The following is a 17,781-nucleotide window of genomic DNA, read 5'->3' as shown; positions in this document are numbered from 1 at the left end:
GATGTAATCTCTATTGCACTCCACACTACCCTTTCCCACCTGGACAAAAGGAACACCTATGTGAGAATGCTATTCATTGACTACAGCTCAGCCCTCAACAACATAGTGCCTTAGCTAATCAATAAGCTAATAAGCTAATCAATAAGCTAAGGACCCTGGGACTAAGCACCTCACTCTGCAACTGGATCCTAGACTTCCTGACAGGCCAACCCAGGTGGTAAGGGTAGGTAACAACACATCCGCCACGCTGATCCTCAACACGGGGGCCCCTCAGGGGTGTGTGCTCAGTCCTCTCCTGTACTCCCTGTTCACTCATGACTGCATGGCCAGACACAACTCCAAAACCATCATTCAATTTGCTGTTGACACAACAGTGGTAGGCCTGATCACCGACAATGAAGAGAAAGCCTATAGGGAGGAGGTCAGAGACCTGACCTTGTTATGCAAGGACAACAACCTCTCCCTCAACGTGATCAAGACAAAGGAGATGATTGGGGACTACAGGAAAAGGAGGACCGAGCACGCCCCCCATTCTCATCGACGGGGCTGTAGTGGAGCAGGTTGAGAGCTTCATGTTCCTTGGTGTCCACATTACCAACAAACTAACATGGTCCAAGCACACCAAGGCAGTCATGAAGAGGGCACGACAAAACCTATTCCCCCTCAGGAGACTGAAAAGATTTGGCATGGGTCCACAGATCCTCAAAAGGTTTTACAGCTGCACCATCAAGAGCATCCCAACAACTGCATTGTTGGTTAGGGGCTTGTAAAGAAGCATTTCACTGTAAGCTGTTGTATTCCGCACATGTGACTAATAAAATGTGATTTGATTTGAAATCAAATCACCTTGTAGAGTCCATGCCCCGACAAATTGAGGCTGTTATGTGTGCAACTCCATAATAAGAAGGTTTTTCAAATGTTTGATATACTCAATGTATGTTGGTTGTTTTTTGTCAATTTCAATTCACCGCAGAATTTGTTTTTGCTGTGTGCTTGACTGTGTAATGGTCCAATGAAGAACCACTATTTCAGAGTAATTCTATTCGGTTTTGAAACACTTTATGTGTATCATGACGCTTACGTTGGGTTTACATTCAAACACCCTCCAAACACCAAATATCAGGTTAGGTGCATTACTTTCCATGGTTTTAATACACAATGACGGTGTTTTGAGTCTTTCTATTTTTACAGTGCATGTAATCTTATTCAAATCCAAATTATGCTGCCCACTTCTCTTAACATCCATGACCCTCTCCTCCAATTGGCAGTTATTGCAGTGTAACATGTCCACGCATCTCTCATCTCTGGCTCTACTACGCATTTGTCTCCCTGCCGCTATGAAAATACTAAATTAGACCAAGTAGCCGTCTGCTGCTTACTTGGGCATCGGTCCTCTCCAAGCATAACATAATCTCCCCGGGGCAAAGTTCAAAACATTTATCTTTTCATGCCTTCTCTCTATTCCTTAGCTTTTTGTTATCGCCTGCAATTTCTGTGATCTCCTATCTTGTGTTTAGGAGTTGTTGTGGAAGTGTAGGCACCTGATCACTGTCGCTGTTACCTCCTGGGAAGATCGTTGAGGGATAGCTGGGGTCAGAGGGAGGTCATGGGTCATTCCCACGCATGGCAGGCCCATCTGTGACCATATCCCAGACTGCACTTCAAGGACCATGTGGTTGTTACCTTGAACAAGGGGGCTTCACGGTCATTACTTACTTTCATGGTTGTTACTAGGCTACCTTGCCATGCTGGAGAAAAGCACAAATGAGAAGAAAATACCTTACCCGAACCTTAACCCTATGTAAAGCACATACAGTAGAGCTCATTTACTTGCTCAGCGGCCCGCAGTTCTGATGTCAATTCCACTGTAGCATGGCTGGGGATTCATTACATGGCTATTGGATAGTACAGGACTTATTCCTCAAAAACCCAGTGATATTGGAAACTGACCTTCTGTGTCGGCCATTTTATTCAGCAGAAAATAATTACGTGCCAAAAGACAATATTCTTTGTGTTACAGTGGATTCTAGAGTGGCCTAACTACAGTTTCTACCATAGAAATGCTTCATACTCTGTGTATGGGTACCGGATTTCACTTATGAACTGAGCTATGTGGGCTCATCTGAAATGGATCTGTGGTCAGCTTCGGCTCAAAACTAGTTCGCTGTTCTTAGAAGATATTACTTTTACATTATAAATAGTATATTTTAATACAAAGGAAACATTATTCAAATCGCTTATTAAATACATTAAACGCCACAGTTAAGATGAATGACACTGTAAAACATGTTTGCCACTAAGTGAGTCAAATCTAAGCATCTTAGAATTGCACAGTGCTGTTCAGATTAGTTAAGGATGTTACATAAAGCATATTTTCGCATTTCGGCAGATTTGTTCAAACAAAAGCAATGAGAAAGTCAAATCCATTGTGAACAGGATTGAGTGATTACATTGCAAATTTGTATTCTTTATGCGCTGGGCTTTGAAGTAAAATATTTTAGTTGTCAAAATAGAAATGGAAGAGGGGGAGTTTTGTGGGGAAAATGGGCAACTCTCTCAGTGTGTGTCATAGACTGTGACAGAAAGCTGGAGTCAGTGAAAAAGGAGTGAGGAGAAAGTCAAGATGATAGAGAGCGAACAATGGCGAAGATCATACTGAATTGAAACCTTGCAAATAATGACTTAAAATTAAGAGTCATTTAGAAACAGGAGTTTGAGATACAATGCATATTCTGAGAAATGGTTATATTGTGCAGTTATTTAGCATCCACAAATAGCGCATTAACTGATTATTAGCAGCAATTTGTGCAGTTAGAAGGGCTAATATGTATGTGATGGCATGGTCGTTACATTTTCCCTATAAGTTCATTGAGAATCATTAGAAGACAGGTACTGCTATTAGTGTTCCTAAAGGTCGGGACGTATATCATATCGGAATGGTCAGTCCGGTTTTACACTGAACAAAAATCGAAACGCAACATGTAAAGTGTAAGTCCCATGTTTCATGAGCTGAAATAAAAGATCCCAGAAATGTTCCGTACACACAAAAAAGCCTATTTAAAAAAAATGTTGTGCACAAATTTGTTTACATCCCTGTTAGTGATCATTTCTCATTTGCCAAGTAAATCCATTACACCTGACAGGTGTGGCATATCAAGAAGCTGATTAAACAACATTATCTTTACACAGGTGCACCTTGTGCTGGTGACAATAAAAGACCACACTAAAATGTGCAGTTTTGTCACAAAACACAATGCCACAGATGTCTCCACCAGAGCTGTTGCCAGATAATTGAATGTTCATTTTTCTTACATAAGTTGCCTCCACGTCATTTTTGTGAATTTGGCAGAACGTCCAACCGGCATCACAACCATAAATCAAGTGTATGGCGTTGTGTGGGTGAGCGGTTTGCTGATGCCAACATTGTGAACAAAGTGCTCCATGGTGACAGTGGCCTGCATACTCACCAGACATGTCACCCATTGAGCATGTTTGGGATGCTCTGGGTCGACGTGTATGACAGCGTGTTCCAGTTCCCGCCATTATCCAGCAACTTCACACAGCCACTGAAGAGGAGTGGGAAAACATTCCACAGACCACAATCAACAGCCTGATCAACTCTATGCAAAGGAGATGTGTTGTGCTGCATGAGGCAAATGGTGGTCACAGCAGATACTGACTGGTTTGCCTATCTGTATTCCCAGTCATGTGAAATCCATAGTTTAGATCCTAATGAATGTATTTCAATTGACTGATTTCCTTATGTGAACTGTAACTCTGAAAAATCTTTCAATTGTTGCTTGTAGCATTCATATTTTTGTTCAGTATAGCTGCAGCCACTAGACTTGATCCATCACCAGAATTCCCCTTTCTCAGAGCTTAACAGTTTGTACTACTACAGCTATAACAGTGTCAACATCGACATCTACTGTACAGCATGTCAGACCCCCCGAAGACTTGGTAGCCCTCCTCACCTCCTTTGTCACTTGTGCGCGTGCATGCACGCATGTTCCATCCATTATTTTACCTTGATGTAGAAATTGGACAAACAGCACAAGGCTAGAAGCATGCATACATCACAACAAGTTTCATTGCACACGAAGAGAAAAACACAGAGAGATAAGGAGTCATATCTGTCACATCTGTTCTTCCCCCGCCCGCCTCACACACAGACTGGTATTATGTGATCCGTTTTCAAGTAAGTGACATGTACAATTGGGTGTGCTGTTTATGCATTGAATGTCTCGCAGCGGCATGTTCATTGTTTGCCCGTCTTCATGTATGTGTGACATTTACCACAATTAAAAACACAATTAAAAGTCGCTTTTTTATTAAAACAATTAAAGGTTATTGTTTACATTTCAAACGTTGTATATTTAGCCTATTGTTGAAGCATAAAACATCACATAGGGACATTCACAACAAGACATACTTTTAAGAAGCTTTTATATGCTCAGCGGGAACGATTTCATGGAAGTGACCTTCGTCTTTTTGTTCTCCAGATGAGATTTGTAGTTCAATATTTAATCAATTCCAGCGGCTTTCTGTTTGATGCTTTCTGCCATTGTGAGGCGTTTTGATTAACCCTAAGGGGCAGGGGTAGGCAACTAGATTCAGCCGTGGGCTAATTTTTGTCGGAGCGCGTGGTCAGTGGCCAGAACATAATTATAATAATGTGTACACTGCAAATTGACCACAACTAAGGCCAAAAAATTATTTTACAAAATGTATTTTGAAATGACAATAATTTCAAAGCTTGATTACATTGAGATCATATTCGTGGGAATACTACAGATTTCCTTTTGCTGAATTCTTGGTGATTTTACTGTCTTTTTTGACCAGAAATGAAAATATTATATAACCTCTTCACACACAATGAGGCAGAGGAGGGAGAACCTTTGCTGTTTGACAAGTTTGAGATGAGTGCTATGGTGAGTTGTCCCAGAGGACAGGGCACTTGAGAAAACTGAAATTAATTTGAAGGATGTTATGAAACACTGTTTCTACAGAGGCAGGATTTGCAACTTTAGTATGCATCGTTAACATGACATTTAATCAGTGGTATAAAGTATTTAAGTAAAAATACTTTAAAGTACTTCTTAAGTAGTTTTTTGGGGGATATCTGTACTTTACTTTACTCTTTATATTTTTGACTAATTTTACTTTTACTTCACTACATTCCTCAAGAAAATAATGTACTTTTCACTCCATACATTTTCCCTGACACCCAAAAGTAGTCGTTACATATTAAATTCTTAGCAGGACAGAAAATGGTCAAATTCACGCACTTATCAAAATAACATTCCTGGTCATCCCTAATGCCTCTGATCTGGTGGACTCATTCACCACAAATGCTTTGTTTGTAAATTATGTGTGTGAGTGTTGGAGAGTGCCCCTGGCTATCCATACATAAAAAAAATAAAAAAATTGTGCCGTCTGGTTTTCTAAATATAAATATTTTTTAATAATTCATACATTTACTTTTGATACTTAAGTTTATTTAAAACCAAATACTTTTAGACTTTTACTCAAATAGTATTTTACTGGGTGACTTTCACTTTAACTTGAGTCATTTTCTAGTAAAGTATCTTTACTTTTACTCAAGTATGACATTTGGGTACTTTTTCCACCACTGCATTTAATGTTATTCGAAACTATAAATAGTTAAGTTTCGAAGTACTTTACAGGTCAGAAATTGAGACATACACTCAGATACAAGCAATCTCACTGTATATTTTGAACATGGTATAGTGGGGAGTGGGGTAAGTTGAGTCAAAGGGGTAAGTTGAGCGACCCGTGTTTGAAGGAAACCATACACAAAATGTATAATTTTACCAAATATTTAGGAAGAGGTCATCATTTCATGATCAAGGAAGAAGCCCCATGGAAAAAAGTGATAAGCAAGTTAAGTCCACAAAACTGATTTTCACCAAGTCAAATTAATTTATTGTGTTAGACATTTCGTGATGCTTGTATCTAAACCAAAATAGATAATTTTAAGAGTGTTCTACAGTATACATCAGTTGGGGTCTCTATAAGCTTCAATATAAGGTCCTAAACCAACATGAAAGTGCATCCTTGTAGCTGTGTGAGATAATGTAGTCTAAATGTTTGCCATGGGGTAAGTTGAGCCAATGGCCATGGAGTAAGTTGAGAAAATTGAAGTGTTTTCTTCGCAGACGTAATGCAATGTATTATCACTGGGATATGAGGTAACAGCAGGGCCTGGCCTATGTTAAAAGTATTTTAAAAAGTACAAAGTGTTTGCTAGGTGTGTTAAAAGATGCTTAAAATGACTAAAATACAAAAAGGTGATTGTTTTGAATTGTGTTTGGGAAAGAAAGATAGACATGGTTTTATATACTGTAGGTAGTGGTAATATTTTATAGACGGCTTAACTTACCCTGGTCTGCGGCTCAATTTACCCCCAACCCGGTGTAAATTGTGCCAAGAAATGTACCCCATACCCGGGGTAAATTGTGTTGTTGTTGTTGTTTTGGATTTGAAATGATACAATGACAATGGGGTTAAAGTGTAGACGGTCTGATTTAAGGGTATTTTCATCCATATCGGATGAACCGTTTAGAAACAGTTACAGCACATTTTGTACATAGTCTCCCCATTTTAGGAAACCAAAAGTATTGGGACAAATTCACTTCTATGTGTATTTTTAAAGTTGTCAAAAGTTTAGTATTTGGTCCCATATTCCTAGCATGCAATGATTACATCAAGCTTGTGACTCTACAAACTTGTTGGATGCATTTGCTGTTTGTTTTGGTTCTGTTTCAGATTATTTGGTGCCCAATAGAAATTCATGGTAAATCATATATTGTCTCATTTTGGAGTCACTTTTATTGCAAATAAGAATAGAATATGTTTCTAAACACTTCTACATTCATTAGGATGCTACCGTTATTACAGATGGTCCTGAATGAATCGTGATTAATGATGAGTGAGAAAGTTAGACGCACAAATATCATACCCTAAAGACATGCTAACCTCTCACCATTACAATAACAGGGGAGGTTAGCATTTTTGGTGGGTATGATATTTATGCCTCTGCCACTTTCTCACTCATCATTAATCATGATTCAGTCAGGACTATCGGTAAACATGGTAGCATCAACAAATCAAAGAAATCAGCTGTAATCAAAGTCAAAAATAGGATATACATAGTTGATAGCACGTTATACTGTATATCATTATTATCAAACAGGCGAATGAGGAACTTTACTCTCTGACATGATAGAAAGGATATTTAAGAAATGTTTTAACCACGGATAAACAGCTGGGTTGACCCTGTATTAAACTATAAATATCTATTCACACTCCTGTTACCTGACAGTTATTTCAATGTCAAGGCACATACAGTATATTCATTTGTCCAAAGCTGTATTTTTACCCCACCAACAGAAAACTCATACTATACACTAAATGAAACATTATGGGTTATCTAAAAACTTGCCATTGGCTTGAAATCCAGTTGTTGCTGTTCAATTGTTAAGCGGTAATTAGGTCTTTTTAGAATGCTAGAACATGAGTCATTGCGTTGTTAACTGACTTACAGACAGATTCATTTCACCAGTGCATTGGAATCTCACAGAGCTGAATGTGTTGACTATTACTGCAAGTGCAATGTGTGTGCATTACAGAGTCAAGGTAAGAGTGAAGGTAAGAGTTGTATCTGCCGCCCCAATGGTTTACAGTACTTAGTCACTTACAGAACAAGATGACTGTGTTTCAAGATGTCAATGACCTAAGGAGGCCAGGATCTCAAGTCATGGCTTGTACAGAAAGAGGTCTGATACTAATTTTTACCATAGGTTCATGAGATGAACTAGAACAGCCCAACAACCTTTGAAACTGCTGTTCACTTATTGGTTTTGTGAAACTTCCCAGAACATTGGTTAGGTCGCATCAAATGTTCTCATGACACAAAAACAGTCCGGTCGTGGTGACGATTAAAGAATTGTTTGTATAAAACATTTGCCTGATGTTGCAAGAATGTTCCTAGAACACATTTCATCTGTTCTTTAATGGTTCCCAGAATGTTTATTTAGGTTGTGGGAACAGTCTGGTAAAAACAATGTGGAGAAGTCACAAAAGATATGTTCCCAAAACACAAAAACTGTCCAGTTGTGTGGATGATTCTACAATGTTTCTATTAGGGTGCAGAAAACGTTATTTCGATGTTGCAAGAATGTGGACAGAACAACCTTTCTGAGTTCTTTAAAGGTTCCTAGAAAGTGTAATTAGGTTGTTGGAGCAGTGTGGGTACATTACAAGAGGATAGGTTCCCAAAACATAAAATATGCTCAGTGGTGATGACATTCATGCAATGTTTAAGTTAGGTTGCACAAGACATTCCGTTAATGTTGTAAGAATTAAATTGTCCGTTTTTATTAACACAACCTAATAGAGTGCAATGAGAAAAGTAAAGACCCTCCCCCCAACCAAACCCTCCCTTCACCTGGACAATGCTGGGCCAATTGTGCGCCGCCCTATGGGACTTCCGATCACAACCGGTTGTGATACAGCCCATGATCAAACCTGGGTCTGTAGTGATCCTGCATACATTTTCATACTGATCCCCTGTGGGAATTGAACCCACAACCCTGGTGTTGCAAGCACCATGCTCTACCAACTGAGCCACACCAACTTAGCCACATTGGACATGACATCACTATATACCATTCATCAGACCATCGTATAACCGAGATCAATTGAAATCAATAAAAAAAATGATGTAAAGAAATACTTTAAAAAAAAGTATAAATCTCATCAAGGATAAGCTCTGGGCTGCATAATCAACACAGTGACGTCATTGATAAGTGGATTGTTTTTGTGATTATATCGCCTTTAGTTTTGAGGACAGGGAGGATGCTCTGCAGGCACTCCAAGGTGCTTGCGCACGACAGTCAAAGCTCCACGTACGAGCTGCGGATTATGATGCGGCTTAAGTGCTAGTCATCACATCCTCTGGGTGGCCAGAATTAACCTTGTCGAGTTCTGATGACAGCACCTCTCTGACGCTTACCATTTCATCCTAATTAGCCTACACGTAGCACACTATACTGCAAAAAGTTTGTGAGGAGTTGCAAAGACAAAGGTGGTTAACTGGTAATGTTGTTCTGAGCCTACCTTGAGCCATGGGTACCTCCCCGAATATTCAATTTCACCCTAGCTAGTCTACACGACTCATAGCACACTGTACTGCGGCGAGTTACAAAGACAAAGGTCATTAACTTATAATGTTGTTCTGTACCTTGAGCCTTGTTTGTGCCTCTGGAATCTTCCATGAAGACATCACAGAGCCGGTCTTGTGTCCCCCACTGGCAGTAATTCTGTCAAGGAAGGGCCTAACACAGACAATAAACAGCATTGAGTATTCCCATTCACGTTATTCATTTATTTTCTTATTTGAACTTTATTCATTCCAGATTTATTTCGGGAACATCACTTCTATAGTTTTAGCAACAACAACATTCTCATCAAGGTGGGGTCAAACAATTTGAAATAGTGTAACATCAGTATAACATGTGTATCATAGAGAGACAGAGAGAGAGAGAGAGAGAGAGAGAGAGAGAGAGAGAGAGAGAGAGAGAGAGAGAGAGAGAGACCAAATCAAGAGAGCATCAACTAGTGGAGCAGCAGTAACAACAACAGAAAGAAAGAAAGAAAGAAAGAAAGAGGGTATTATACATTAAAAACAACGAGATTAGGACATCTCTCCTCCACAATGCCTACTGGGTCCTGCCTGTAAGAGCTACTTTCTGTGGGACATTAGGGGCTGTAATCGAGTTACGTTCAACGAGGCCAATGACCAAGGCCCAATGACCAGGACGGAAAGGTCAGTGGCCAAGGTTTATTGGGTTGCCAGGCGTTTGGAAATGTTACCCAGCCCTCCAGGCCTTGACCATTCACAACAAATCACGTCCGACAGCTAAACTGATAAGCTGCTATTTGTGGAGGCATAGCATTTACTTAGAATCGATGCAGGTTGAAGGTTGGAGCGCCAATGTGCGTCAAAGACCATTTTAAAACACTTGGAGACCATTTCCAAACACTTATGAGGACGAGCATGACACCTATGAGTTGACATGCTTGGCATGATTGCCATGATAGTCATGATGCTTACTCACAGAGATGCTTTAGTGGAGGGGGTATGTATGAGGTCTTTACCATTCTTACATAAGCATAATATGACACTCAACATTAGTACTACATGTCATTTGAATTGACACGTGCATTATTTTACTTTCACATTGCGTGCAACACACTGAACGAGTGCAAAGGCATTCAAATGTCAAACAAATGTGTCAAGTGTGTCACGCTTCTGTTTTCCGGTGCTCAACTGAAAGCCTTTTCAAGTGTGACTCCTTCCTTTCTGCCGTCTACACCTAGCTGCATGAACGACTCAAGAGCAAAACAATTATTAATGTAGATCGAAACAACTTCGGGTAAAAAAGGCGATTAAGTAAATCGACAATGATGTTGATCGATAAAGTCAATGGCTAAAATACCTCCGTGGCTAAAGTATTGTATCTATTACATCACTCAATATGTACTTTTGTAAAGTTGACCCGCACAGTGCCTTCCGGGGGGGCTTTGAAAGGGTTTGTTGGGGAAACTGATGGAGACAGGATGGGGAAAGAGGGGGCCTATCACCTGGTTCTAATCATAGAGCTGGTTGTTATGCATTTACACCTCCAGGGGGGTTTCTTTCCATCTGCCCTTCACTCCTCTAGTTAGCCAGCCCTCTTTTCTCTCTCCTGCACGTAATTATCAAGTAAAAACAACAGATAAGGGTGAGATATTGGTGACCTTTTGGATGGAAAAAGTAACAAAAAGGGATGGAGAAAAGCAGAGGGGAAAAAGTGAGAAAGGTCATTGTGTGGTCATGTTGTCATGAGAGAACTGACATGGTGTTATGCTGACTCATTCCCGACCATGTCACTATATACTCTGGAAATCTAATATCATCATATTCTCAATGTTATTAACTAAAGCTTATTAAACCATGCCCAGGCTCGGCTATTCCTGTGTTGTCCGCTCACTGTGTTTGATGATAAGGTGCGAATAAGGCTCAGTCTCCCTCTGTTGTTGAATTTTTTATTGAATTTGGTGGTTTATTTATTTTAAGTTGTTTGAAAAACCAGGAATTTAGACTGCTATTAAGCCGAGTAAGTATTTTCCAGCAGAATTGCGCCTGAATAATTGAGAAGTGTGCAGTTATTTGAATTTGTTTTTGACGAGACGTAAGATTGACAAATCAAACATCAGGTCTCATTTTCAGGTCTACATAACTAATTCAACAGTTGTTATTTTCTCCAAAGCTAAAAGCCAGAGGGTTTCAGAGACAAAAAAACTCACTGAACTCGTTAAATGCTCTCTCTCATAGGTCAGCTACATCCTTGCTTTCATAGGCACCTCACATTGTAGTAGGAATCCTGCTTGGTGAGAGGAGGCTTGAACCAAAGATTATGGATATACTGACAATATACTGTACATGTCTTTCCACCCTAACAATGGGAGTTGTTGTCCACAAAGGGGCACGGCAGGCTGTCCAGCTCCCGCCTATCCTGTCTTTGGATTGGTGGATACATCTCATTATTGTAATCCTTTTAAAAATTTTGATGAGGATTGTTGACGTCAACCGCATTGCATTCAAGGGAGAGAGATGCTATTTTACTAGCCTCATGCCATGAATATGAATAGCCATCTCAAGACAACTCCAATATAAAGTCTACTTATAGCAGTACACTCGTAACAACTTAAGCATTCCAAAACTACTATTCGATCAAACAAACCTTACGTATCAAATAAGCCATTCATTTTTTTGTTGACCAACTTCTACACTCTCATTGACCTCCATACAAAAGCTTCTTGCTTGGTGGGAGAAATAACAACAAAAAACGGCACCTGCCAGAGGGAGACAGATTTTCCCCAGTTGGGCCTCTCTTCGTCTCTGCTTGAACATACAGTATTATGCATGCCAATCAAAAGAGGCAGGAGAATCACTTCAAACACACTTGAGTGACAGAAAGATTTCACTACACTTGATTGGTCTTACTGCGGGGCAGACAGAGCAGTCGGTTGGCATGGCATCCTGAGGAAACCTCAGACCCATCTCCCTCTGGCTCGGAGCCTCGGATGAGGAGACCTCAACCTTTCCCATTTCAACAACAATCAATCTAAGTGTTAGTCAAAGTTTAAATGAAACTTCAAATACATTGAATGATGTGGTTGGCGGGTTGACTGTAAGTTAGACCATATGTGTATTATTTCACATCCCGGAACACTTTTTACTTGGCCAAGATCCCAAGCTTGTGGGTATCTAGGTCTGTCTGCCTGTCCATGGGTTACCATGGTGACCTGGTTTGCCTAAAGCCCAACAAGCCAGTGTTTACAGTAAAACCAGGCTACACAATCCTAGAAATCAACGGAGACCACGGAGTTACTTGTGGGATTTACAAACAGCAGAAACAGTGCGAGAGCAAGCAGCAGTTCTGATAAAAGCTTACCATCTGCCATGTTGGGAGACTAAAGTGGTGTTAATTACAGCTCTGCTGTAGCTGGGTGATTTGGGGATGAGGCTCAGCTGTGTGGCTTTGGACAACGTTTGCCTGGTCTGTGGTGCTGATTTTGGCCAAGTCATATTGGCGTTGTGGTTTTCTGCCTATGTAGTCGATTCATAATGTTTTTATGAATAATTCACATCATGTTTGAGTAAAACATGTGAGCACGCTGTCTACATAGACCCAGAGGTATTGAAAATAATACACTGCGCCTGTGTCAAGTGAAGTTTATTTGCCATACGCACAGGATACTTGCTTGCAGGTTCACTCTCGACAATGCCGCATAGTAAGAATTTTAAAAAAGGAACAATCAAATAGATTTAGCTCGATGGAATAGAAATAGAGTACATTTTTCAGAAATATAAATACAGGTAGGCATTTAAACAATTTAAAGGGGGCAAACATTTACAGTAGAATATTTACACGTGCCAGGAAGGCGGGATTGAGAGCAAATTGTTGAATGTGCAATAATAGGATGTAATAGCTGGAGTCGTGGATATGTACCGTGAAAGTATGTGTGTGTGTGCGTCCGTGTGTGTATACAGTATGTGTTTACTTTGTACGTACTGTATGTGTGCTAAGGTGTGAGCTCCAGTGCAAGGAGACTGTTGGTATGCAGGGGGTCGGTCCTGATTCAGGTGTTCAGCAGTCAGATGGCTTGAGGGTAAAAACTGTCTCTGAGCCTGGAGGTCCGGATCTCGATGCACCGATACCATGATAAAGGAGTAAACAGTCAGTCCGTGGCTGGCGTGTGTTTTTTATTTTTTATTTTACCTTTATTTAACCAGGCAAGTCAGTTAAGAACAAATTCTTATTTTCAATGACGGCCTGGGAACAGTGGGTTAACTGCCTGTTCAGGGGCAGAACGACAGATTTGTACCTTGTCAGCTCGGGGGTTTGAACTCACAACCTTCCGGTTACTAGTCCAACGCTCTAACCACTAGGCTACCCTGCCGCCCTGTGTGCGTCCTTGATGATGTTGCAGACCTTCCTGAGGAACCGCTTGGAGTAAATGTCCTCTATGGGTGGGAGCTGGGCCCCAGTGATAGACTGGGCTATCTTCAGCACCCGTTGAAGGGCCTTGCGGGTCGGGAGCGGAGCAGTTTCCATAACAGGCCATGATGCCGCCTGTCAGGACGCTATCAATTGTGCAGTGGTAGAAGTTGCAGATTGTTCGGGGGATATGCAGAATTTCCTCAGCCGCCTGTGGTAGAAGAGGCGCTGTTAAGCCTTTTTGACTAAAGTTGTCGTGTTGTGGTCCATGTCAAGTTCTCTGTGATGTGGATGCTGATTAAAACCTGTTGCGACGAGCAATCCCGTATCCGGGAGCGTAATTATAGCCTCAAGCTCATTACCATAACGCAACGTTAACTATTCATGAAAATCGCAAATGAAATGAAATAAATATATTGGCTCTCAAGCTTAGCTTTTTGTTAACAACACTGTCATCTCAGATTTTCAAAATATGCTTTTCAACCATAGCAAAACAAGCATTTGTGTAAGAGTATTGATAGCTAGCATAGCATTAAGCCTAGCATTCAGCAGGCAACATTTTCACAAAAACAAGAAAAGCATTCAAATAAAATAATTTACCTTTGAAGAACTTCGGATGTTTTCAATGAGGAGACTCTCAGTTAGATAGCAAATGTTCAGTTTTTCCAAAAAGATTATTTGTGTAGGAGAAATCGCTCCGTTTTGTTCATCACGTTTGGCTAAGAAAAAAAAAAACGAAAATTCAGTCATTATAACGCCAAACTTTTTTCCAAATTAACTAATATCGACAGAAACATGGCAAACGTTGTTTAGAATCAATCCTCAAGGTGTTTTTCACATATCTATTCGATGATATATCATTTGTGGAAGTTTGTTTCTCCTCTGAATGACACAAAAATGCATGCAGCTGGAGATTGCGCACCAATTTCGACGGAGGACACCAGTCTCTTATGGTCAATTTTCCAATAATATGCCTACAAATACGTCACAATGCTGCAAACACCTTGGGGAAACGACAGAAAGTGTAGGCTCATTCCTTGCGCATTCACAGCCATATAAGGAGACATTGGAACACAGCGCCTCCAAAATCTGGGGCATTTCCTGTTTGAAATTTCATATTGGTTTCGCCTGTAGCATCAGTTCTGTGGCACTCACAGATAATATCTTTGCAGATTTGGAAACGTCAGAGTGTTTTCTTTCCAAAGCTGTCAATTATATGCATAGTCGAGCATCTTTTCGTGACAAAATATCTTGTTTAAAACGGGAACGTTTTTCATCCAAAAAACACTGTGGTCCCACTGACAGGTCTCTGACCTCCTCCCTGTAGGCAATCTCATCGCTGTTGGTGATCAGGCCTACAACCTCGGTGCCATCAACAAACTTGATAATGGAGTTGGTGTCGTGTTTCGCCACGCAGTCGTAGGTGAACAAGGAGTAGAGCAGTGGGCTGAGCACACATCCCTGAGGGTCCCCCGTGTTGAGAGCCATTGTGGAGGAGGTGTTGTTGCCAACTCTCACAGCCTGTGGTCTGCCCGTCAGGATACACAGGATCCAGTTATAGAGGGTGGCCCTGAGCTTGGTGACAAGCTTGGAGGGAACTATGGTGTTGAATGCTGAACTATAGTCAATGAACAGCATTCTCACAGATGTTCTTCTTGTCCAAGTGTGATGGAGCTGTGTGGATTGAGATGGAAATGGCATCTTGAGTGGATATGTTGGATGGGTAAGCAAATTGGAGTGGATCCCAGCCTAGTATCAGCCTAAAAACTTCCTGTGACGATATTGCAAAAAGATAGATATGCATCATGCATTCAATGGGAAAAGATGAGTGTCACAGTAGTTTATGCTTAGGTCAATACATTGCATTCAATGGGAAAGGGTAGACGTCACAGTAGGGTCATTGCATTGCATTCAATAGGAAAAGATGAGCGTCACAGTAGTTGGCGCTTAGATCAATACATTTCCTTCAATAGGAAAATATGTGCATCGCGGTGGTTGATGTTTAGGTCAATACATTGTATTCAATGCAATAAAAGCTGGTGATAAAGCTGCAATAGGCAAATTGGTGAGAGACACAGACAGACAGACAGACAGACAGACAGACAGACATATACACTCATAGACAGACAGACAGGGTTACGTTCAGGATTGAGGTTAGAGTTAGAGTTGAGCCGGGATGTGAACATAGGGTTAGGGTTAGAGTTAGGGTAAGGGTTAGAGTTAGGGTTAGTTTTAGGGTTGAACTGGGAATGGGCATTAAGCTACAGTAGGGTTACGGTCTCAACCATAGACATAACCCTAACCCTAATCCAATTAGGAATTAAGTAATGTGCCCTTTCCCCCACTGCATGGCAGAAAGGTAGGCCTCACTTGAAGCCTGCCCTAGATTTAAGGTGCTTTTGAGTGACATCAACAGAACTGTTGAGGCTCGAAGCACAATTCACACGTGGTATCATTTAGCTGAGGTAAATTGGAGGTCATACGGGGAGTTTTCCTAACTTTTACATATTTCTGACTGGAGACGGTAGAGACCCAGCATGTGAAAGTGAATTGGTCCCGAAGTAGTTTTGCCTTAATTGGACACAATGGTCTTACAGTTTGAGAAACTAAGAGCCTTGTTAGAATGAATTCGGTCATGTTATTTTACATTGACTTGATACTGTCTGTCTGTCTGTCTGTGTGTGTACATGTCTGTCTGTCTGTCTGTGAGTGTTCATGTCTTGTCTGTCTTTGAATGTCTGTCTGTCTGTCTGTCTGTCTGTCTGTCTGTCTGTCTGTCTGTCTGTCTGTCTGTCTGTCTGTCTGTCTGTCTGTCTTTGTGGTTATGTCTGTCTGCCTGCCTGCCTGTCTGTCTGAGTCGCTAAACAATATCTCTATTGCAGCTTTATCACCAACTTTTTTTAAATTGAATGCAATGTCTTAACCTAAGCATCAACCACTGTGACGCTCATATTTTCCTATTGAATGTAATGTATTGACCTAAGCTTCAACTGCTGTGACGCTCATGTTTTGGCCTGGTTTGAAGCGGAATCACCCCATTGGTATAAAGCTGTCTGTTTATCAGAAGTGATGTGCTTCACTTCTGTTCTACCTCAGGTATACAGTATGTGCTGGAGGAACAACATGAAAAAAAGTGTACAGTTTACTATAGAATACTACAGTACTTACTATACTGTAGAATGCTATACTACACACTGTAGTATCCTTCTAACATATGTGGTACTACAGTATTATCGGCAAAAAACATTATAGTGAATACTACAGTAATGTCTGCAAAAACATTACATTCTGCAAAAACACTATACTTTTTTTACTATAGTAAATACTACAGTATTTAATTTGTTAATGTCCTGCCCATTCCCCTCCCCCATATCCCAATTTGTGCCACCCATAAGTGAGAAACCTGAACTCTGTTCAGACGCCAGTCCTACCTACCTACCAGTTATGGAAAATGTATTCTTTTAGTATTTATCCAGTAGGTTTCCTCAAGGAGAACGCTTCAACTTCAATGTCAAAGATAATAAAACAAAATCACTATAGTAAACACTACAGTAAATACCATAGTATACTACAATCTGCTAAAACACTACATTAATTACTAAAGTTTATATAGTACAATTTCTTTTTTTCTTTTTTTTTTTTCTTTTACACTATAGTTAACTGTAAATACTACAGTAAAGTACAGTAAATACTACATCATGTTGACGCAAGTCCACAAAAACAGTACAGTGAATACTACAGTGAAGTCTGCAAAAACACGAGTGAATACTATAGTATTTATGCCATAGTATACTATAATATTTTTGTTCATGTGGGGTGGTCTGGTGTACCCCAGCCTGCTATAGTTGTTTTGGCAGAGTAGGCCTGATTTTGAGGTTTTTATTTCATTCTAATCAGTGTTTTGACAGTATTTGAGAATCTGCCTATTTTGTAAATATTTTTGTAGTCCTATGTAAATATCCATTGGATTGCTTACACTTTTTGCACCGAATTCTGTTGCCTCCTGTTACTTACTGCCTTTACGACAGCTCCAACATCCGGTCCCTATGACAAACAGGACTCTTTTACTCCAACCAAAACAAACAACCATTTGGTTGTAAAGGTTGTTGTAAGTGCAGTGTAACCATTGGCTTTATGTTCAATGAGCCACATGAGGATAAAAATAGTCCAATCAGTGAACCAGTACATAAAGAAATGAACTCAACACGTC

At 40.4% G+C, this 17,781-nt stretch overlaps 1 non-coding gene across 1 annotated transcript; it reads right to left on the bottom strand.

Annotated features, from left to right (window-relative positions):
* Positions 1 to 8,585: 8,585 nt before the first annotated feature.
* Positions 8,586 to 8,656, bottom strand: trnaa-ugc. The gene has a single exon. It is a non-coding gene; the product is annotated as a tRNA-Ala (tRNA).
* Positions 8,657 to 17,781: the final 9,125 nt, after the last annotated feature.

This window comes from Oncorhynchus mykiss, chromosome 9 (genome assembly GCF_013265735.2).
Source record: "Oncorhynchus mykiss isolate Arlee chromosome 9, USDA_OmykA_1.1, whole genome shotgun sequence".
Taxonomy (NCBI): domain Eukaryota; kingdom Metazoa; phylum Chordata; class Actinopteri; order Salmoniformes; family Salmonidae; genus Oncorhynchus; species Oncorhynchus mykiss.
The sequence above is the reverse complement of the archived record's forward strand: the minus strand, read 5'-3'. Positions and strand labels throughout refer to the sequence as shown.